The following is a 21403-nucleotide window of genomic DNA, read 5'->3' as shown; positions in this document are numbered from 1 at the left end:
TATATTTTTATTTGCTTGAGTCTTAAGGATGGCTCTCTCAGCAGAAGATAGGTACCACAAAATAAAAACCAAATTATGGCTTTTCCTGACAAATTTACTTTAAAGCTTGCTTCTCTTCCGTTAACTTGCAAAAATGGCGGTTACACTTTACGCGTGTTCTCGCATTGTGCAAATAAAAACTAACCAATATAGAGGCTGCTCTTCTGTTTAAACGGCAATTGCATTACAGCAATTTTCATTTAACGAGATTGTACTGTAGCTGTATACTTCATTATCATTCAAACATTACGATTACACATAATAAAAATAGTTGCAACAACCAATGAAGTAGTTGACTGTCGCAAAAGGCAGCTGTGCTAATAATTATTGATGTAATGGTATTTTAATATACTTCAGTCATTTTTCGTTATCCTGCCTCCATGGAGGCCGTTGTTCTGCACTGCATAATTCAGAGGCTTTAAAGCGCTTATTTCAACTGCCTAGATGCACTCAACTTTAGACTATGTATAAGGCTTTCTATCTGTCTGCTCGGTAACCAAATAGTGTGTAGCCTAGCACAAGCACGAAAACTCACACAAAAGAATCATTACACATTTAAATCATGGTACAAAGTGTGGTTTTTTTATTGTGGTAGGATGATGGCAGTAACTGTTTAGCACAGTTGTTGAAACCTTAACTCTTTGTGACAACTTTTGTTTGCAGGAAACAGGAAGCAAGAACAAACAGATTATGAATTCGTCGAAAAACGTATGAAGCACGAAATAGAAAGAAAAGACAAAGGCTTTGTGCTCGAATCAAAGCGCTTCGCCCTAGAAGAAAGCCGCTTACCATGGGAGAAGGAACGGGCACTGCTAGACGCCCGTTTAAAAGAAGCTGAGCTGGAGCATAGGAAGGAGCAATTGCTACAGTTCAAGCTAATCTAAGAAGAGATGAGGAAGGAGCGAACAGAAGAACGTCGCTTTAATGCAGTACAACGACAAGCTGTTCTTGGCATACTCGGAAATATTGTGTCAAACTTAAACAACATAGGCTAAACATGTACTATCGCGCTCAGCACGAGCTACAATGCAAAAGCTTGTCAGAAGTCAACAAACAAAGACACCAAGGACAATACAGGGGAAACTTATAATTTCCTCTGTGTTGTCTTTGGCGTCTTTGTTTATTGACTTCTTTGATACGAATAAGAAAAATCGGGCCCCTCGGTTAACCACCTTTCTTCTTGTTCATTACATAATGATGGTCTCGAATGCGACAACACTGATGCCTCCAGATAGCATGTGTGGGTTTATTGACCAGTTGCCTTGGCCCAAAAAGATCACGAACTCGCGACGCCTGCTGCTTAAAGGATGTTGCACATCCGCCGCCAAGGTTTGTGAGTGGTGGCGCTGACTAACACTGCCAGGGTTAGTTCCAGTAGAAACACATGAATACCTCCAGAAAGTGGATGGGAAGACGGCACCGGCAGTAGCTCAATTGTTTGAGCATCGCACGCGTAATGCAAAGGTGGATCATTCCCAACCTGCGGCAAGTTGTTTTGTCATCAAGTTTCAATTCCAATAATTTGTAATTTCTTTATTTAATTATAAGTACAACTAATTTGCCCTGTGTTGTCCTTGGTGTCTTTGTTTGTTGGCTTCTTATGATACGAATAATAGAAATTGGGCCCCTCGGTTAACCCACTTTCTTCTCGTTCAAAGCAAAAGCTTTGTAGTTTATACTGAACTACAATTTCAAATGTAATTTCTGGTAATAAAAATCTTTAGTTTTTTCTAACACTGCACCACTGTCCGCGTTTTGGGCGCATTTGCTGGCTGGGTTTGAAAGCAGAACAAACACATAGACACCTGGAAATGTGAATGGGCTTGAAGAGTGAATGGTGCTCTCAATACTAAAACTGTCATTGCACTTTGACATATTTTATTTCCATATTGCACATACTGCATACCTTCAGGCATGTCTAAAAAAGAGATCGGGGAAGAGGTACAACAATCATTCTCATCATGTCAAGACAAACATTAGCTGCAGTTGTAACAATGCAGCAGGTACACACAACAAATACATGAATGTACTCTATTTCACATTTTGTGAAACACAAGAAAATTAACAGTAAACTGCATTGTGATAATGTAACTTTTATGTTAAGAGAAATTCTACAACGCAACTTCGTCTGCTAAAACATGGGAAATGTACACAATTTCAACCATGGCATCACTACACTGCAAGAAAATATATGACAAAAACAAGGATTTGCCATAAAGAGGATATAAGGTTTGTCACTTTCACATGACTTCCATGGGACTGAAAGACCTATTTGTGTACAAGGAGATATGGGACAAGACAAACACTGTTATTGTTAAATAGTCCTCTACTTGAAGCTGTGTTTCCACTCCACCGAGTTCAGCACAGCACCTCGACTGAAGAACGCGCTACACATCTAAAAAAATTGCCAAAGAGTTTCAATGAAGCGACCACTTCTGTAGAGGGGTGGTGCTGCCATCCAGTTTCTTGAGTCAAGATGTACTATTGAGCAACATTTATAGATACTTTCTCAGTTTCGCAACTCTTCTAGAACCGGGTGCGAGCTGTTTCTATGGACTATGAGGGCGCTGTGGTCGAGCTTTGTGCCAAGTGAGCGGCACTGCTCTGCTGACATGAGCACACTGGCTGCGGTTGTTTGTGCTGCGTCTCGTGCTGGTAGCCAATTTTATTTTCTCACTGTGTGTGCCTCTTTCCTATCTGCGTGCATGTGGCCAGCTGTAGAGATCTTTCGCGTCAGGTACAAGTTCTACGCTCATGAAGGCACGAGTACCTGCAACGTGCAACCTTTGGTCTGCAGGCCAACTTTTTTGTTCGCGTCCTGAGATAAACCTTAATCCTGGTGCCCATAATATACGTCATATTATAAAACTTAATTACACATGCAGCTGTGTTTCATGTCTGTTTGCACCAGCAGGTACAGGAAAGGCACATAATTCGCTCCGCTGTCAGACTTGCGTTGTCGCTTTAGAAGTGGCAGAAAGCCATTTGCTCAACGAAGGATGATCTAAGGGAAGATAATGCAGGGTTTTTGATGTACAGTTTCATGACGGTAACACATTCAAGTCGCATGTTGCATGTCATAGAAGCAAGCTCGTCGAAAGTGATTATGGTGCATGCGTAAAGAAATGTACAGTTCCTTGTCGTTTTTTCCAAGTGTTCTAGTCTGCTTTTGACGCTCGCACGCTTGACACAAAGGGTGAACACAGTGTTGCGAGGGCGGAAACGGCAGCGGGCGGCCTGCTACTCAAAGACGAGGTGAGAAGTTTGGAATTTAAAGTAGTATGTATAAACGTTGCTGTTGAGTGGATGGTAAGAATAATAGGGTAATAAGAATACGGCCAACGAGGTCAGCCTTAGCTTGACAGCAATATTACAAGGTTTTGCTTGCCTCGTGGACTGCATTTTCACTTTTTCGCCTGTGGTTCCCTCATTCTAAGTTTACTTGCAGATTATGGTCCAGTGATGTTGAGCATCAAAACATTTGGCCAAATGCTGCGCAAGTTTCAGTAGCTACAGATCATAGAGTATATAGTGAACAGCTGTTACGCTGCAGATTGCAGTGATAACAATCATGCTCTGCATGTACAGTTGACGACAAAAGCTTACGGACCACGTGAGTGCATGCCAAACAACACTCCGCAACACTTCCAATACGTAAGCGGTAGCCCCACTCGATGGAAAAGGGACCAAGTAGCACAAGGGAACTTGGTGGAAAGTGTACTTCATTGTGCCACTAATTGTAAGCGCGTTTTTGATTTCCTTGTGATGCCAAAAGACGAATATGGGTAAGCTGCTTCGCGTGGTCAGCATGGGTAGTGGTGATGTGGGCATACAGGCTGCTTGAGGCACTAGCAGAGCGAAGTGAAGCGTCCAAGGGCAACGTAGGGTCGCAACCAAACATCTAAAGTTGCGAATATCCAGCAGTTTCATGGCGCCAATAATTGTAAACGAACATGATATAGAGTAGTGTAATGTCCCAGTCACGGTGGTTGGGCAAAACGCACTTGGTAGCATGTCATTGATGGTACGGTTAAATCGCTGCGTCATGTCACTGATCTGAGGATTGTAAGAGGTTTTTGCTCTACCAAGCTAGTGCTTGATACAGCAAGAATGCAAGATGTTGGCTTGGGAGAGGAAGGTACGATCACAGTTCGTGCGCAGATGGTGTGAGGAACAATACACTAAAATGATGTCATGGAGTAGGAAATCGTGTTACTTGTACAGCTGGCCTGAAGTGCACAGGTAATGGCCTAGTGTGTCTTGTAATCAGTAGCTATAGCGACCCGCCTGTTTCCGGACCTGGACTCCGGGGAAAGGAACGAGAATGTCTAAACCCACTTGAAAGAATGACTCGGTTGGGATGTTGAGGGTTTGAAGATAACCGGCTAGGGAACCAGATGCTTGGTTTTTTTCCTAATTCTGACATAGTTTGCATACATTAATGCATTTCCGTCCTCAGCGAGCAGGGCGTGGCCACCAGAAGGGACAAGCGTGCCCCTTATGCAACAGCTGCCGTGATATCATCATGGAATACAAGGTCGAATTCTCTTCGGATGAAAAAAGGGCTCGGTTGTGCAGTGCTCGATGTTGCTACTGTTGTGGCAGCAGCAATCACGTGGCACGCATTTGCCGATGGTCATGCAGCATCGTGTGTACCAAGTGCCAACGTCTCCATTTGGCCATCATCTGCAAGTTATTTATGTCATCTGTATCAACCACAACCTTGACGACAGTGGATAAAGATGCACTGTGCCTTGCCTCGCATGGCAGCAGTACAACTCCGGTTACATCTGTGCCAAGCACCCTGAGCGGAGCCAATTCGGTCCTGCTGCAGACAGGATGTGTAGGGATTGAGTGATGATCACAAATGCATCTGGTGCGTATTCTTCTTGACAGCGGCAGCCAGCGCACCCTTATTAAAGCAGATCTCTCGGAGGACCTCCCGTGCCCAGTTATCGGAAAAGAGGAACTATCTCTTGTTACGCTCGGCCACTCGAAGCCCCGCCAAGTCATGCGCAGTCATCGGGTAGCTTCGTCTTTTCAAGGCTAACACAGTGACACTGCGGTAACCGTTGAGGCTCTGGAAGTAAGTAGTCTTGCAGTTACTGTGCGAGAATAAATATGACGTTGCGGACAACTTTCACCCTGACGCATGGCCGCCACATAAAATAAGCACTTTACTTCGTTGCGCAAGGTAGCCACTGGAAAGATCTGTCCGTTGACAAGCGATGTAACAGCTGTGGAAACCAAGTTCGTAGGGATCATGGAAGGAATCGTGGAACTCAAATGAGGTTCAACACCAATGAATGCTCTGCTTCTGCGCGACTTGTATTCCTGACTGCTGTCTGTCCGGGATGTTGTCTCGGCATCATTGGAATTGGCACATCTACTGTGGAAAATGGCAAGGTCCAGCTAGAACTTGAGATATTTGAAGAGAGCATCACGAGGTTTGATGGGCGCTACCAGGTACTGCTAGTTATACAAGCTCCAGGGATAGTTAAACTTCAGGCAGCGATAATCGAAGGTTTGCCGAGCGCCGTCTGCTAGCTCAACTCAATAAGTTTCGACAACAGTCTCAACTGAAGCAGTATCACATGGCAATCAGAACATATTTTAATGTAGAGCACACAGAGTGAGTAGAAGCCCTACTGCCAAAAGAAAATGTATATTATATGCCCGATCATACAGTTGTCCGCCGAGATCCTGTCCCGAAAAAGCTTAGTGTTGAATTTGACACTTCCTTGCACGTGCTTGGTCATTCCTGCCTGAACGATGTCTTGTTCAAGGGTATGAAGACCGGCGTTGACAATGTGTAGCTGCCATTTATCATCCGATGTCACCCAGTTGTCCTAATTGCAGATATCCCAATGGCATACTTGCACATGCTTACTCGTCCGGAAGACCGCGACATGCTGCCATTCCTCTTGACTGACTGGTTGCCTTTAGATGCTGACACACCTCCCCTGTGGTGACGTGGAGGATGACGAGGGTAAAATTCAGAACCTCATACATTCCTTTTCATATTCCATATCGAGAGTGATATACAGAGACTGTGGCTTTGCTGTAAAAGGCTTTTTACGTCAATGACCTCATCGTGGGACTTCCGAATGTGGATTAAGGTGCCACAGTATACAGTGAAACACGCAATATATTCTCTGAAGCAAGCATGGAACTACGCATGTGGGCCTCCAATTCAGATACCTTGCAGAAACGCTTCCTGTGCGACAAGCTTGGTATGGAAGATGAAGCCAAGGAAAGTGCCGTAATAAAAGTCCTAGGCGTGCCCTGGGAACGTAAAGATGACCAGAGTACCACTGTACGCGGAGTGCCTGCACTAAGACAGAACAAGCTCTCTGCCAAGCGTATGGTGCTTCAGACATCAGCAATGGTGTACGATCATTTGGGGTATGTAGCGGTATTTAGCTCAGAGCAAATCTGCCTTTTCAAGACTTGTGGAAGAGCAAATGCGCATGGGACGATGCCCTTGAGCAACAAGAACAAACAAGCTGGAACAGTTCGCGTACTGAGTTTGCCAGCACATACGCCTGTGGTGGCAAGGCCATGGTCAAAGAAAATTAATTGCAGACAGAGCGACCTGGTGAGGAGGCTTGTGGGAGTGCCTCACCAGATCGGCAACAGACGCATTGAGACGTTGCAGACAGAGCGACCTGGTGAGGAGGCTTGTGGGAGTGCCTCACCAGATCGGCAACAGACGCATTGAGACGTTCACTTGGGCACATCCGTCTCAACACCAAGGCCCTCCCTACCGTTCTCTGCAAAGTTGAAGCGGTCGTAAATAGCAGATCTCTTAATTATCTCGACAGCAACCCGGATGAACTGCAACCGCTGCCTCCATCGAACGTCTTTCCAGGAAGACACGCTGTATGCTTTCCGCAAGAAAACGGCATTGCGCACGTTTGTACACTTCGACTAGCTTCTGGTCAGCCGATGAAACAACCCGTTCAGAAGGTGCACGTTTTCGAAGCAAGCTACCAAGAACAAGCTGCTGAGTGATCACCTTGGGCCAGGGAATATGTTGGCGATCATTGCAGAAAGCCGGTGACGGAGAGAAGAAGAGAAGGAAAAGGAGAAATGGTACGAGTGATAGAAAAAAGAGATAGTGGTTGGACTAGGGCTCGGGTCTTTATGACGCGATAGCTATTGCACTGAACTGAACCATGCACATGTTCAAGCAATAAAGAAATAAATGCAAAGTAATACATTGAAGCACAAACAAAGCAAATTTGAGGCGTCTATAAAATGGAGTAAGGGTAAAACAGGGAAGCAAAAACCTTGTTGTAATATAAAAACAGCACTGCAGTTTGGAATGAAAGGCACTGAACATAATGATGTATGGGGTTTTATGGCACAAGGGCCAGGAATGGCCAAAGAGCGCCATGTCTGTGGTAGTGGGTGTGCAGTGTAACTATGATTACTATGAAATTGGTGTGACGTGGCTGTAAAGAGGCCTTAAAATATACGCTCTACAGTGCGTAAAATCTGTGTAATAAAATTATGGCGATGACATATGACCTGTACTATGAACATTTCGGTGCACTTAAAAAGAATGATACAATAGGTAAAATATATCAGATTATAATTAGTGCTAGAGCACTACTGCCTCCTTAGAGCCCTTGAAACACAAGGGTCTGGAGGCATGTGCTATACCGTACAACTATCCCAGCGGCATCCTCTAAAGAGAGGAAGCGCTAGGAATGCATGGGGCTAATAACATGTAAGAAAACATCTCTCAGAAAACCTAGGACTGTGTCTGTGTTAAAAAGCGGTTCTGGACCGAGGAACATTACTGGATGAAGAGGGATGTGCTGTCTGTAAGCTAAGGAAAAATGTTTCATTCTTTCAGATTCGGCTTCCCGACACTCCAGAAGGACGTGGAGCACGGCCAGCCTCTCCCCGCATCTACCACAGGTTGGAGGTTCACTTCCAGTAAGCAGATAATTATGGGTGCCAAACGTGTCACAGAATAGGACATCAGTTCGGCGCGATTTTGTAGTAGAGGGCCAGAATCCTAACTGTGGTTTTATCAGGTGGAGCTTATTATTCGTTTCCGCGTCCCACATGCGTTGCCAGTGGTCCCGCAATCTCCTTCGCACGAAAGGCCTCAGATCTGTGACAGGCTCCGCAGCGGTAGGCTTAACAGTTTGCGATGCGATTGACGTGGCCATCTCGTCCGCCAGAACGTTACCCTCAATGCTCCTGTGGCCAGGCACCCAGCATATAATGATACGCTGCTTAGATATGTACGCTTTACACCAGACGGTGTAGAGTTCACTAAGTACAGGATTTTTGTGTGTGTAGACTGACATCAAGGCCTTCACGACGCTTAGGGAGTCTGTATAGATCGCTGCTTTTGGAAGTTTTGATTTTCTTATATGCTTCACAGCAGAGAGTAATGCATAGGCCTCAGCCGTAAATATGCTTGTTTCTGGATGCAGTACGTCGGATTCCGAGAAGGATGGGCCGACGGCTGCATAGGATACCCCGGCATTTGACTTCGAAGCGTCTGTGTAGAACTCTGCACAGGAATGCTTGTGCTGGAGTTCTAGGAAATGCATTCTGATTTCGGCCTCAGGAGCGTGCTTTGTAACTTTTATAAAGGATATGTCACATTGTATCACCTTCCACTCCCAAGGAGGTAAGAGCTTGATTGTGTGCATTAAGCGGTGCTCGAGGAGTGGGACATGCATTTCATTGCTAAGCTCCTTCACACGCAGCGAAAAAGGCTGTCTTATGGAGGGACGGTTGCTGAAAAGTGTAGCGCACTTCATATCGGTAACGGTATCAAAACATGGGTGTTCAGGATTAGAGCGTACTTTAAGGAAATATGTAAAGGTGTTGTATGATCTCTGTAGGTGGAGAGACCATTCATTCGATTCGGCATATAAGCTTTCAATTGGGCTTGTTCTGAAAGCGCCCGTGGCTAAACGGATGCCTAGATGGTGAACCGGGTCTAGCATCTTTAGCGCGCTTGGGGCGGCAGAGTTATATACCACGGCACCATAATCTAATCGTGACCGGATGAGGCTCATACAGATTCATTAGGCACTTCCTGTCACTACCCCACGTAGTCTGGGATAGAAGTTTCATTAGGTTCATTGTTTTCAGACACTTTTCTTTTAGTTCTTTAATGTGTGGGACGAAAGTGAGTCTATTGTCGAGTATAATACCTAGAAATTTGTGCTCTTTGTTTACAGGAATCTGTTGTCCACACATTTGTAAGCAAGGATCCGGAACTAGGCCTCTCTTCCTTGTAAACAGGACACAAGAACTTTTTTGAGGATTGATTTTAAAACCATTTTTCTCTGCCCACCCTGACACCTTGTTCAAACCATGCTGTACCTGTCTCTCGCATACTGCGAGGTTACAGGATTTGAAGCCTATTTGAATGTCGTCCACATAGACGGAATACAAAATGGCTGGTGGTAAGGACGCAGGAAGCGTTGTCATTTTAACAATAAAAAGTGTGCAACTGAGCACGCCTCCCTGGGGTACACCAGTTTCTTGTGTAAAAGGACGTGACAGCACATTGCAGACTTTCACCCGGAAGGTACGACTGGACAAGTAGCTTTATTACGTTTAGCATATTACCATGAATGCTCATTTCCGACAAATCTCTCAAGATTCCGTAGCGCCAGGTCGTATCGTACGCCTTCTCCATATCGAGGAATATCGATAAGAGGAACTGTTTGTGTACAAGCGCGTCACGAATATGTCCTTCAATACGTACAAGATGGTCGGTTGTGCAGCGCCCTTCTCGGAAGCCACACTGAAAGGGATCAAGCATTTTGTTTTGTTCAAGGAAATGGATGAGTCGCCGATTTATCATTTTTCCAAATACCTTACACATGCAGCTTGTGAGGGCTATCGGGCGGTAACTTGCCATTGAAGAAGGGTCTTTCCCTTCTTTCAAAACAGGGACCACAATGGCTTCTTTCCATGCCGTTGGAAGGTACCCTGCGTCCCAGATAGTGTTGAAAAGTGTAAGTAGTGTTGCTTGCGTGTCATTGTGTAAGTTTTCGAGCATTTCATACATGATTCCATCGGATCCCGGTGCAGAGCTCTTGCATGCGCTCAAGGCATATTTCAACTCGGCAGCACTAAAAGGGCAATTGTACGGGTCATTCTGTCGGCATGTATTGACGAGTGGCTTGCATTCTTTTATTTGTTTATATTTTAGGAAGGATTGCGAATAATGTTTTGAGCTTGATACACTCTCAAAGTGCTCCCCAAGTGAGTCAGCCTGATCTTTCAGTGTATCGCCCTGTGTATTTACTAGAGGGAGTGAATAAGTTTGTCGTCCTTTTATCCTGTTAACCCTGTTCCAGACATCCCCTCCTCAGTATAAGAGTTGATACCCGATAAAAACGTCTGCCAGCTCTCTCTTCTGGCCTGTCGGCGCGTTCTCCTTCCTTCAGATTTTGCTTTTTTAAAGTTAATAAGATTCTCCGCAGTGGGAGAGGCGCGTAGCAACCCCCACGCTTTGTTTTGTTTCTTACGGGCGGTCCTACACTCGTCGTTCCACCACGGGACGAGCCGTTTGCATGCGAAACCACTTACTTCAGATATGCATTTTGATGCGGCATCTATAATGACGGCTGTAAAATATTGAACGGCAGCATCAATTTCTAAAGAGGCCATGTCATTCCATGAGATCCTGGTGAGAGTTCTGAATTTCTCCCAGACGGCTGTATCTATTTTCCACCTGGGAGCCTGTGGTAGACATTCGTTTTCTTTATATGTTCTTAGTAGTATAGGGAAGTGGTCGCTTCCGTAAGGATTGTCGTTTACTTCCCATTCAAGTTCTGACAGTAGTGACGGGGAGACTAAGCTAAGATCAATTGAAGAAAATGTTCTGTTTGCAAGAGAATAGTATGTCGCTTCCTCCTTATTCAGAAGACAAGCACCAGAAGAGAAAAGGAACTGTTCAACGAGACGACCTCGCGCGTCTGTACGAGAGTCGCCCCACAGGGAGCTGTGCGCATTGAAATCGCCGAGAACCACATAAGGTTCTGGCAATTGATCTATATAGGATTGAAATTCTTGTTTCGTTAATTTGTGATGTGGGGGTATGTAAAGAGAGCTAATGGTGATGAGTTTGTTTACTAGGACAACTCGAACCGCCACTGCTTCAAGGGGCGTTTGTAGCTGTAAAGGTTGACACGCAATACTTCTATGAGTAAGAATGGCAACACCACCCGATGATGCGACGGCATCATCGCGATCTTTGCGAAACGTAACATACGTACGGAGAAAGTTTGTGTGTTTAGATTTTAAGTGTGTTTCCTGTAAACACAGCCCTTTTGGATTATGTTTGTGGATGAGTTCTTGCAAATCATCAAGGTTTCTAAGGAGACCTCTGATGTTCCATTGAATGATTTGTGTAACCATGTTTAAGGTAAACTGGTGCTGTGTTTACGGAAACGAAAGTGATGCCTTAGATTACAGAGCCCTTTCGAGGCCCTGTAATAGGTGTCTTGTTCTTTCTGAAGCGTTCGAGCGATTCTCGCCGCTCCTTAGGCGTTTGGTGCGCCTTGGGGACAGGTGTAGTGTCCATTGCCTCGTGTGAGGCGCCGGACAAGCGCTCTTGCGAGCGAGAGGTTTTCAGTGGGAGTCCCGCATTGGAGGGCAAGACCCGTGCGCCCACCAGCCCGGAGGTCGATGGGGCTCCCTGAGGGATTTGGCTGCGCTGGCCGTTGCCAGCGCTGGAAGGGGCCTCGGAGGTTGGGGCAGCCTCGGCTGCACCCACCTTTGGGGTGGGTGGTCCCTTCTCTTCGGTTGACGGAGCAGCGCTAGCTGCAACCGCCGCAGGGGCAGATGGCGTAACTGCCGACTCACTGCCTGTGGGTCGGACAGCCGCCGGAGGCCGTTGTGACGCTGCCCCCTTACGCGCCACATCGGCAAAGCTGCTCTTAGACAGGTATGACACCCGCCTACGTGCCTCCTTGAAAGATATATTTTCTTTGACTTTGATTGTCACAATCTCTTTTTCTCTTTTCCAGGACGGGCAGGCGCGCGAGTATGCGGCGTGCTCGCCATCACAGTTGACACAATGTGGAGTCTTCTGGCATGTTTCGGAGGAATGTTCAGTGTCACTACACTTGGCACATGTCAGCCGGCCTCGACAGTTCTGTGAACTGTGGCCGAACCTTTGGCACTTAAAGCATCTGAGAGGATTGGGCACGTATGGCCTAACACGAAGTTTCATATAACCGGCGTCGATGGACTCGGGGAGGACACTTGAACCGAAAGTGAGTATCAGGTGTTTCGTATTGATCTCTTTACCGTCTCGCCTGATCTTAATTCGCTTAACATTTATGACATTCTGTTCACTGAAGCCCTCCAAGAGTTCAGCTTGAGTGAGCTCTAGCATGTCATCATCCGAGACAACGCCGCGGGTGGTGTTCATGGTACAGTGCGGGGTTACTGTTACTTGGGTCTCCCCAAATGACACAAGTTTCGGCAGCTTCTCATACTGCTTCTGATTTTGGAGCTCCAAAAGGAGATCACCGCTTGACATTCTCGACACCTTATATCCTGTACCGAAAACTTCGGTCAAGGACTTGGAAACAAGGAATGGTGAAATGGATCGCACTAGTTTGTCTGGCTTTTCTGAGTGAATCACGTGGAATCGAGGAAAGTTGTGGACTTGTCGTCCGAACAATTGAAACAGATCTTCGGTGCGCCCTCGTTTCTGAGGGCGATCAGGAAGCTTGGGGAAGGAATTTTCCATGAAAATGTATAAAAATTCGGCAACAGCGCCGACCGCCCACCACGGAGCCCAGCGAGGGGACGCGGCAGAGCTTGCATGCAAGTCTGCACGACGCCAGTCGTACGCCGCCACTATAACCAAATATGGTGTACCCAAGGTTGGGTAGCCACACAGGGTTAACCCTTGCCGCCAACGTGAAAGGAAGTAAACAGAAGAGAGAAGGAGACAGGAAAGGTGGAAAGTAAGGGAAAGACGAAGGTTGTATTGAGAGAGAGACAGGAAAAGGTGACTGCCGATTTCCTCCAGGTGGGTCAGTCTGGAGGTGCCGTCTATGTGAAGCTGAGGCCGAAGAGGCGTGTTGCCTCCGCCGGGGGGCCTTAAGGGTCCAAAACACCCAGCATCGGCTCAACCCCCAGGAACCCCTTTTCCCCAGACACGGCTAAGTCGCGCACGGCTACACGCGGGAGGGTCCAACCCTCGTGTGCTCGGGTCCGTGGTGTCGCAACACACCAAACGCCTGCTGACGCAGACGCCCCTGCGGGGAGGCACTGAACATAACAAATGCTCTTCTCTTGAAAGCAAGAATTAAACAGGAAGAATGTGTTGCTATTTTACTAAATTCAACCATGCAGATGTTCAAAGAATGAAGAAATAAATAGAAAATAACACACTGCAGTAGAGAAAAAGCAAACATTAGACTTCTATAGAATGCAGTAAGGGTAAAACAGTTAAGCAGTCGCCTAGTACTACCGTACTTCTGAAATATAGGTCTAACATGATTATATGTTGACCCCTGTATATGGAACTCAAGATGAAATAAAAATAATGACTTTAATTCGGTCAACCCTTACTTTTATAAAAATCAAGACCTTAGAATGAACATACCCTTATATACTGTAAGCTCGGCTACTAAATATTGCTTGTTGACGCCACAAACTCAATACTCGTCAGAACTGCCAGTAAAGAAAGTCAAGGTAATCTGCGGACCCAGTTAACAGCATGCACGAATAAAGAAATTCATTAGCTCGGTACCATTGCTTTTGTCGATGAATGAATGTCAAGATTTTTTGGCCATGAACATAGGTTGACAGGTCATTTTGCGTAACAATACCAAAAAAAAAAGAAAGGCTGACCTGTGTTCGATGATGATGATGATATGTAGTGTTTAATGGTGCAAGGGCCAGGTTTGGCCAAAGAGCGCCATGACAAGTGGTGATGTTGACGATGTATTATGGAGATGTGACTTGGCTGTAAAGTGGCCTAAAAATTGTCGCTGTAAAGTGCGTAAAATCTACGTGCTATAAAATTATGGCGATGACTAATGACGATTACTATGAACATTAAAATCCATTGTAGAAGAATGATGCAAAATCAAAAATATGTAGGATGTTAAAATTACTTGGAGCACTGCTGCCTCGCCAGAGCCCTTGAAAGACAAGGGCCTAGAGGCATGTGCTATACTAAAGAGATATCGCAGCGGCATCCTCTGAAGAGAGGACCCGCTACGAACATGTGGGGCTAAAAACATGCAGGACGACATCTTTCAGGAAATTTAGTACTGTGTTGGTGTCAAATAAAGGTTCTGGGCCGAGTAGCATTACGGGATGTAGGGGGATGTGCTGCCGGTATGCTAGGGAAAAATGTTTCCTTCTTTCAGATTCGGCTGCCCGACACTCCAGGAGGACGTGGAGGACGGTCAGCCTCTCCCCGCATCTACCGCAGGTTGGAGGATCATTTTCAGTGAGTAAAAAGTTATGTGTGCCAAATGTGTGTCCTATTCTGAGGCGACAGAATAGGACATCTGTCCGGCGTGATTTTGTTACAGGAGGCCAGAAACCTAATTGTGGCTTTATTAAATGCAACTTATTACTTGTTTCCAGGTCCCACAATCGTTGCCAGTAGTTTCGCAGTTTCCTTCTTAAGAAGGGTTTCAGGTCTGTGACAGGGACTGCAGCAGTAGAATTACCAGTGTGTGATGCAATTGATGTGGCCATCTGGTCCGCTAGAACGTTACCCTGCATGCCCCTATGGCCAGGCACCCAGCATATAACCACATCCTGGTTAGATACATATGCTTTGCATAAGACGGAATAGAGTTTAATTATTATAGGATTTTTGTGCTTACAGAACGACATCAAAGACTTCACAACACTAAGGGAGTCCGTATATATAACTGACTTTTTGAGTTTTGATTTCCTTATATGCTTCACGGTCGACAATATTGCGTAGGCCTCAGCCGTGAAGATACTAGTTTCCGGATGCAGTAAATCGGATTCCGAGAAGGATGGACCGACGGCTGCATATGACACCCCCTCGCGTGACTTCGATGCGTCTGTGTAAAACTCCGTGCAGGAGTGTTTGTATTGCAGTTCCTGGAAATGCATCTGGATTTCAATCTCTGGAGCGTGTTTTGTAACCTGCATGAAAGATATGTCGCAGTGTATCATCTGCCACTCCCAAGGAGGTAAGAGCTTGGTTAGGTGCATTAAGCGATGCTCGATGAGTGGGACATGCATTTCATCGCTAAGCTCCTTCACACGCAGCGAGAAAGGCTGTCTTATGGTGGGACGATTGCTGAAAAGTGTAGCGCACGTCATATCAGTAACGGTATCAAAACATGGATGTTCAGGATTAGAGCGTACTTTAAGGAAATATGTATAGCTAATGTATGATCTCTGTAGGTGGAGAGACCATTCATTTGATTCTACATATAGACTTTGTATGGGACTCGTTCTGAAAGCGCCAGTGGCCAATCGGATTCCTAGATGGTGGACAGGATCTAGGATCTTTAGTGCGCTCGGGGCGGCAGAGTTATATACTACAGCACCATAATCCAATCGAGACCGAATTAGGCTCTTGTATAGGTTCATTAAGCACTTCCTATCACTACCCCATGTAGTCTGGGATAGGAGTTTCATTAGGTTCATTGTTTTTAGACATTTTTCTTTCAGATATTTAATGTGTGGAATGAAAGTGAGTCTGTAGTCAAGTATGATACCTAAGAATTTGTGCTGTTTGCTGATAGGTATTCGTTGTCCACACAGTTCTAAGGAAGGATCCGGAACCAGGCCTCTCTTTCTTGTAAAAAGAACACAAGAGCTTTTGTTAGGATTGATCTTAAATCCATTCTTGTCTGCCCACATTGAGACTTTGTTCAGGCCGTGCTGTACCTGTCTCTCGCACACTGCGAGGTTACAGGATTTGAAAGCTATTTGTATGTCGTCCACGTAGACAGAATAAAAGATTGCCGGTGGTAATGAAGCGCGAAGCGTGTTCATCTTCACGATGAAGAGTGTGCAGCTGAGCACGCCTCCTTGCGGTACACCAGTTTCTTGCGTAAAAGGACGCGAAAGTACATTTCCTACTTTTACCCGGAAGGTACGACTGGACAGATAGCTTTCTATTATCTTAAGCATATTTCCTTGGATACCCATTTCTAACAAGTCTCTTAGGATTCCGTAACGCCACGTCGTATCGTACGCCTTCTCCATATCGAGGAATATGGATAAGAAGAATTGTTTGTGTGCAAATGCGTCCCGGATATTTGCTTCTACACGTACAAGATGGTCAGTTGTGGAGCGCCCTTCTCGGAAGCCGCACTGATAGGGATCAAGGATTTTGCTCAGTTCAAGGAAATGGATGAGTCGCCGATTAATCATTTTTTCAAACACCTTACAGATGCAACTTGTGAGGGCTATCGGGCGGTAACTTGCCACTGAGGAAGGGTCCTTGCCTTGTTTCAAAACAGGGACCACAATGGCTTCCTTCCATGCGGTTGGAAGGTACCCTGCATCCCAAATGGTGTTGAAAAGTGTGAGTAGTGTAACCTGCGTGTCATTATGTAAATTATTGAGCATTTCATACATGATTCTATCAGATCCTGGTGCGGAGCTGTTGCATACGCTCATGGCAGCTCTTAATTCAGCAATACAAAAAGGACGGTTGTAAGGCTCATTCTCTCGACCTTTTCTTCTTAATGGCTTACGTTCTTCTGTTTCTTTGTATTTGAGGAAGGACTGTGTATAATTTGTTGGACTTGACACGCTCTCAAAATATTCCCCAAGTGAGTCTGCCTGGTCTTGCAGTGTATCGCCCTGTGTGTTCACCAGGGGGAGTGAATGTGTTTGCCGCCCTCTAATCCTATTAACTCTGTTCCAGGCTTTGGCCTCATCCCTAAACGAGTTAATACTCAATAAAAACCTGTGCCAGCTCTCTCTTCTGGCCTGTCGGCGGGTTCTCCTACCTTGGGATTTTATTTTTTTAAAGTTGACAAGATTCTCAGCGGTGGGAGAAGCTCGCAGCAACCCCCACGCCTTGTTCTTATTCTTACGGGCGGTCCGACATTCGCTGTTCTACCACGGTACACGTCGTTTGCATGCCAGACCACTCGCTTCGGATATGCATTTTGATGCGGCATCCATCATGAATGATGTAAGATACTCTACAGCAGCATCAATTTCTAGAGAAGACATGTCGGCCCATGAGATGTTTGTGAGAGTTCGAAATTTCTCCCAGTCGGCTGTGTCTATCTTCCACCTAGGAGCTTGTGGAGGACACTCGTTTTCTTTAGATGTTCTTATCAGTATCGGGAAGTGGTCGCTCCCGTAAGGATTGTTCATAACTTCCCATTCGAGTTCAGGCAGTATACACGTGGAAACTAGGCTGAGGTCAATTGATGAAAATGTTCTGTTGGCGAGAGAATAATATGTGGGTGCCTTCTTATTCAGCAGGCATGCACCAGAAGAGAAGAGGAACTGTTCAACAAGACGACCTCGCGCATCTATACGAGAGTCGCCCCACAGGGAGCTGTGCGCATTGAAGTCGCCAAGAACAACATAGGGTTCTGGCAGTTCATCTATAAAGGACTGAAATTCATGTTTAGTTAATTTGTAATGTGGGGGTATATAAAGCGAGCAAATAGTGATGAGTTTGTTTAGCAGAACAACTCGCACCGCCACTGCTTCAAGGGGCCTTCGAAGCTGTAAAGGTTGACATGCTATACTTTTATGTGTGAGAATAGCAACACCACCCGATGATGCGATGGCATCATCGCGATCTTTACGAAACGTAACATACGTACGGAGAAAGTTTGCGTGTCTGGATTTTAAATGTGTTTCCTGTAAACACAGCACTTTTGTATTATGTTTGTGGATGAGTTCTTGCAAATCATCAAGGTTTGTAAGGAGACCTCTAATGTTCCATTGAATGATTTGTGTATCCATATTTAAAATAAATTGGTGCTGTGTTTACGGAAACGGACGGGATGTCTTAGATTACAGAACCCTTTCGAGGCCCTGTAATAGGGGTTTTGTTCTTTCTGGAGCGTTCGAGGGAGCCTCGCCGCTCCTTAGGCGCTTGGTGCGCCTTGAGGATGGGTGTAGTGTACATTGCCTCTTGTGAGGCGCCGGACACGTGCTCTTGCGAGCGGGAAGATTTCAGAGGGAGTCCCGCCTTGGAGGGCAAGACCCCTGCGCCCACCAGCCCGGAGGTCGATGGGGCTCCCAGAGGGACTTGGCTACGCCGGCCGTTGCCAGCGCATGAAGGAACCTCGGAAGTTGAGGCAGCCTCGGCTGCGCCCTCCTTCGGGGTCGATGGTTCCTTCTCCTCGGTTGACGGAGCAGCGCTAGCTGCAACCGTCGCGGGGGCAGATGGCGTGACTGCCGACTCACTGCTTGTGGGTCGGACAGCCGCCGGAGGCCGTTGTGACGCTGCCCCCTGACGCGCCACTTCGGCAAAGCTTTTCTTTGGCAGGTATGCAACCCGCCTGCGTGCCTCCTTAAATGAGATATTTTCTTTCACTTTGATCGTTACGATTTCTTTTTCTTTCTTCCAGGATGGGCACGACCGTGAGTACGCGGCGTGATCCCCATCACAGTTTACACAGTGTAGAGAGTTCTTACATTCTTCAGTTGCGTGTTCAAGGGCACTGCATTTGGCGCATGTTTGGCGGCCTCGGCAGCTCTGCGAGCTGTGGCCAAAACGTTGGCATTTGAAACATCTCAAGGGATTTGGCACATACGGGCGTACACGAAGCTTGATGTACCCGGCCTCGATTGACTCGGGCAGGACACTTGAATTGAAGGTGAGTATTAGGTGTTTGGTCGGAATTTCATTACCGTCTCGCCTTATCTTGATCCTTTTGACATTTATGACATTCTGTTCGCTGAAGCCCTCCGAGAGCTCAGCCTCAGAGAGCTCCAGCAAATCATCGTCCGAGACAACGCCGCGGGAAGTATTCATCGTGCGGTGCGGGGTTACTACTACTTGGGTCTCCCCAAATGATACTAGCTGAGGCAGTTTTTCAATTTGCTTCTGATCGCGGAGCTCCAGGAGGAGGTCTCCGCTAGCCATCCTCGACACCTTATATCCTGGACCAAAAACTTCGGTAAGAGACTTAGATACAAGGAACGGGGAGATTGTTCGCACTTGTTTAGCTGGTTTTTCAGAGTGGATCACGTGAAAACGAGGGAAGGATTCTTTTTGTCGACCAAAAAACTGGAATAAATCATCGGTGCGCCCTCTTTTCTGAGGGCGATCAGGAAGTGGAGGGAAGGATGTTGCCATAAAGGAATTGAATTTTCGGCAATAACGCCAGCCACCCACCATGGAGTCCTACAAGGGGACGCTACAGAGACTGTAAGAACAGGTCCTGTAAACGCCAGCTGTACGTCATCACTATAACCAAATATGAAATAACCTAGGTTGGTTAATCACACAAGGTTAACCCTTGCTGCCTGGAAACTATGGAAGTAAGCGGAAGGAAGGAGAAGACAGGAAAGATGAAAAGTGAGAGAAAGACGAAGGCTGGAGGGAGAGAGAGACAGGAAAAGGCAACTACCGATTTCCCCCGGGTGGGTCAGTCCGGGGGGGCCGTCTATGTGAAGCAGAGGCCAAAGGGGTGTGTTGCGTCCGCCGGGGGGCCTTAAAGGTCCAGACACCCAGCATCGGCTCAACCCCCAGGATCCCCCTTTCCCCAGACACGGCTAAGCCGCGCACGGCTACACGCGGGAGGGTCCAACCCTCGTGTGCTCGGGTACGTGGTGTCGCAACACACCAAACGCCTGCTTACGCAGACGCCCCTGCGGGGGACCTGTGTTCGAATAAACACCGTAATTAGAATTGAAATTTTGCTAGGAGATAACTAGGCAGTGCTCACCGTTCATGCAGGCAGCCTTAGGTTTGACACCAAGTCAGGAGGGCTCGAGCCGAAATAGGATGAACCCTGGCTGCCATACATGCAAGTGTGGCAGTTAGTAAGGATTGTCGCTCCCTTGTACATCTGTGAAACTTCCTGTTTGAGGAGTTTCTAGTTTTTCTTGTTGTCGAGGAAGGCAAACTAAACAACTTTACCGAATCCCCATTCTACTGCCTGTCGGTCCTGGCTCATTCCGTAATTGAAAGCCCGCTGGAAAGCTGTGGGGAAGGCACGGGCATAAGGCTTCATTAGAAGTGGCCTCAATGGGTACGCAGGGTCATCGTACACCACGAAAGCCTCCTTGCCGACAAGCCTCTCAAGCTTTCCGTACGCTTGACTTTCGTGAAGTATGCCTGTAAGAAAGAGTAGCTATGCCATAAATAAGGAACAACTGATCTCGAATGCACAGTTGTAATTTCGTCTGTAAGTCATTAATGGCAACGTAGAAGAAATTGTAAAGAAAGCAGTTATTAAAAGAGCACTGACACAAAAAAATCAGATGTTTTTTTTTATGCTACAATAAGTATCCAAGAAGCCTCTTATCACGGCACAAAACTTCATTTGCTTCAGCGTGCAGCAGCTAATTATTTTGAGCCTTGCTTATTAGTGACCAGTCCAAGTATGCAACTGGCAGTACAGTCAGCGCAAATAGTGCAGGAAACCTCAGCAGGCACTACAAAAACTGTTGCAGCGACAGTGAGAGCCGATGAGTGGGAGAGCAACAATGAAGGGCTAGGTAGCGGGACGAGCAAGAGCTTTTACAAGGAGCGTAGTGGCCAACATAAACCCGTGATGTAGCACTGTTCTTATGGCCCGGGACGTTTACAAACCCAATTTGTTGATGAGAATGTCGTGAGGTGCTGCCTTTTGCGGTTTTTGTGGGCACATAATTTAAAGCTGATTTTAAATATGCTTTAAGCTACATTTGCTGTTAATATTTTGTAATTATGTGTGTGTGTGCACAGGAATCTATCTCACAAGTTATTTTGACTTCGAAATTTTGTGTCAGTACGGCTTTAAGGCATTCTCTTTAACGATCCCCCCGAACCTATGCAAAATAAACCTATACACGTACTATCCGAGAAGAAGGCTTGCGTTGTCTCTTTCGTTCCTCCGTGTGTGTGTGTTTGTACGCTTGCATTTTAGTAGCACAAAACCCTACCCAATTGCTCTACTTGCAATCGTTGGTGTGATAGCATGCACTGCTGGTAATATAACTGTCGCAGTACATAACGTGTATGGTTCGGCTAAGTAACGTTTCCCAAGCAAGCCTGCTGTTGTAAAATGGACAAGGAAATGTGAGATCTACATGGAAACAACATAAGCGAAACCACATGTGTTGGCCTCGATGCTTCTACTACTAAGTACTGCAGAATCATAGAAACGTATCAATAAGAACAAGCTAGTCAAATACATGAGGCCTACACCCTTCATACAAG

General features: G+C 46.2%; 1 long non-coding RNA gene across 1 annotated transcript; it reads left to right on the top strand.

Annotated features, from left to right (window-relative positions):
* The first annotated feature begins 18636 nt into the window (after positions 1 to 18636).
* Positions 18637 to 19383, top strand: LOC142574149 (uncharacterized). Its single transcript, XR_012826437.1, has 3 exons — positions 18637 to 18851; positions 18939 to 19154; positions 19216 to 19383. It is a non-coding gene; the product is annotated as an uncharacterized LOC142574149 (long non-coding RNA).
* Positions 19384 to 21403: the final 2020 nt, after the last annotated feature.

This window comes from Dermacentor variabilis, chromosome 3, assembly GCF_050947875.1.
Source record: "Dermacentor variabilis isolate Ectoservices chromosome 3, ASM5094787v1, whole genome shotgun sequence".
In the NCBI taxonomy this organism is placed as follows: domain Eukaryota; kingdom Metazoa; phylum Arthropoda; class Arachnida; order Ixodida; family Ixodidae; genus Dermacentor; species Dermacentor variabilis.
This window is presented reverse-complemented; position numbering and strand designations above follow the sequence as displayed.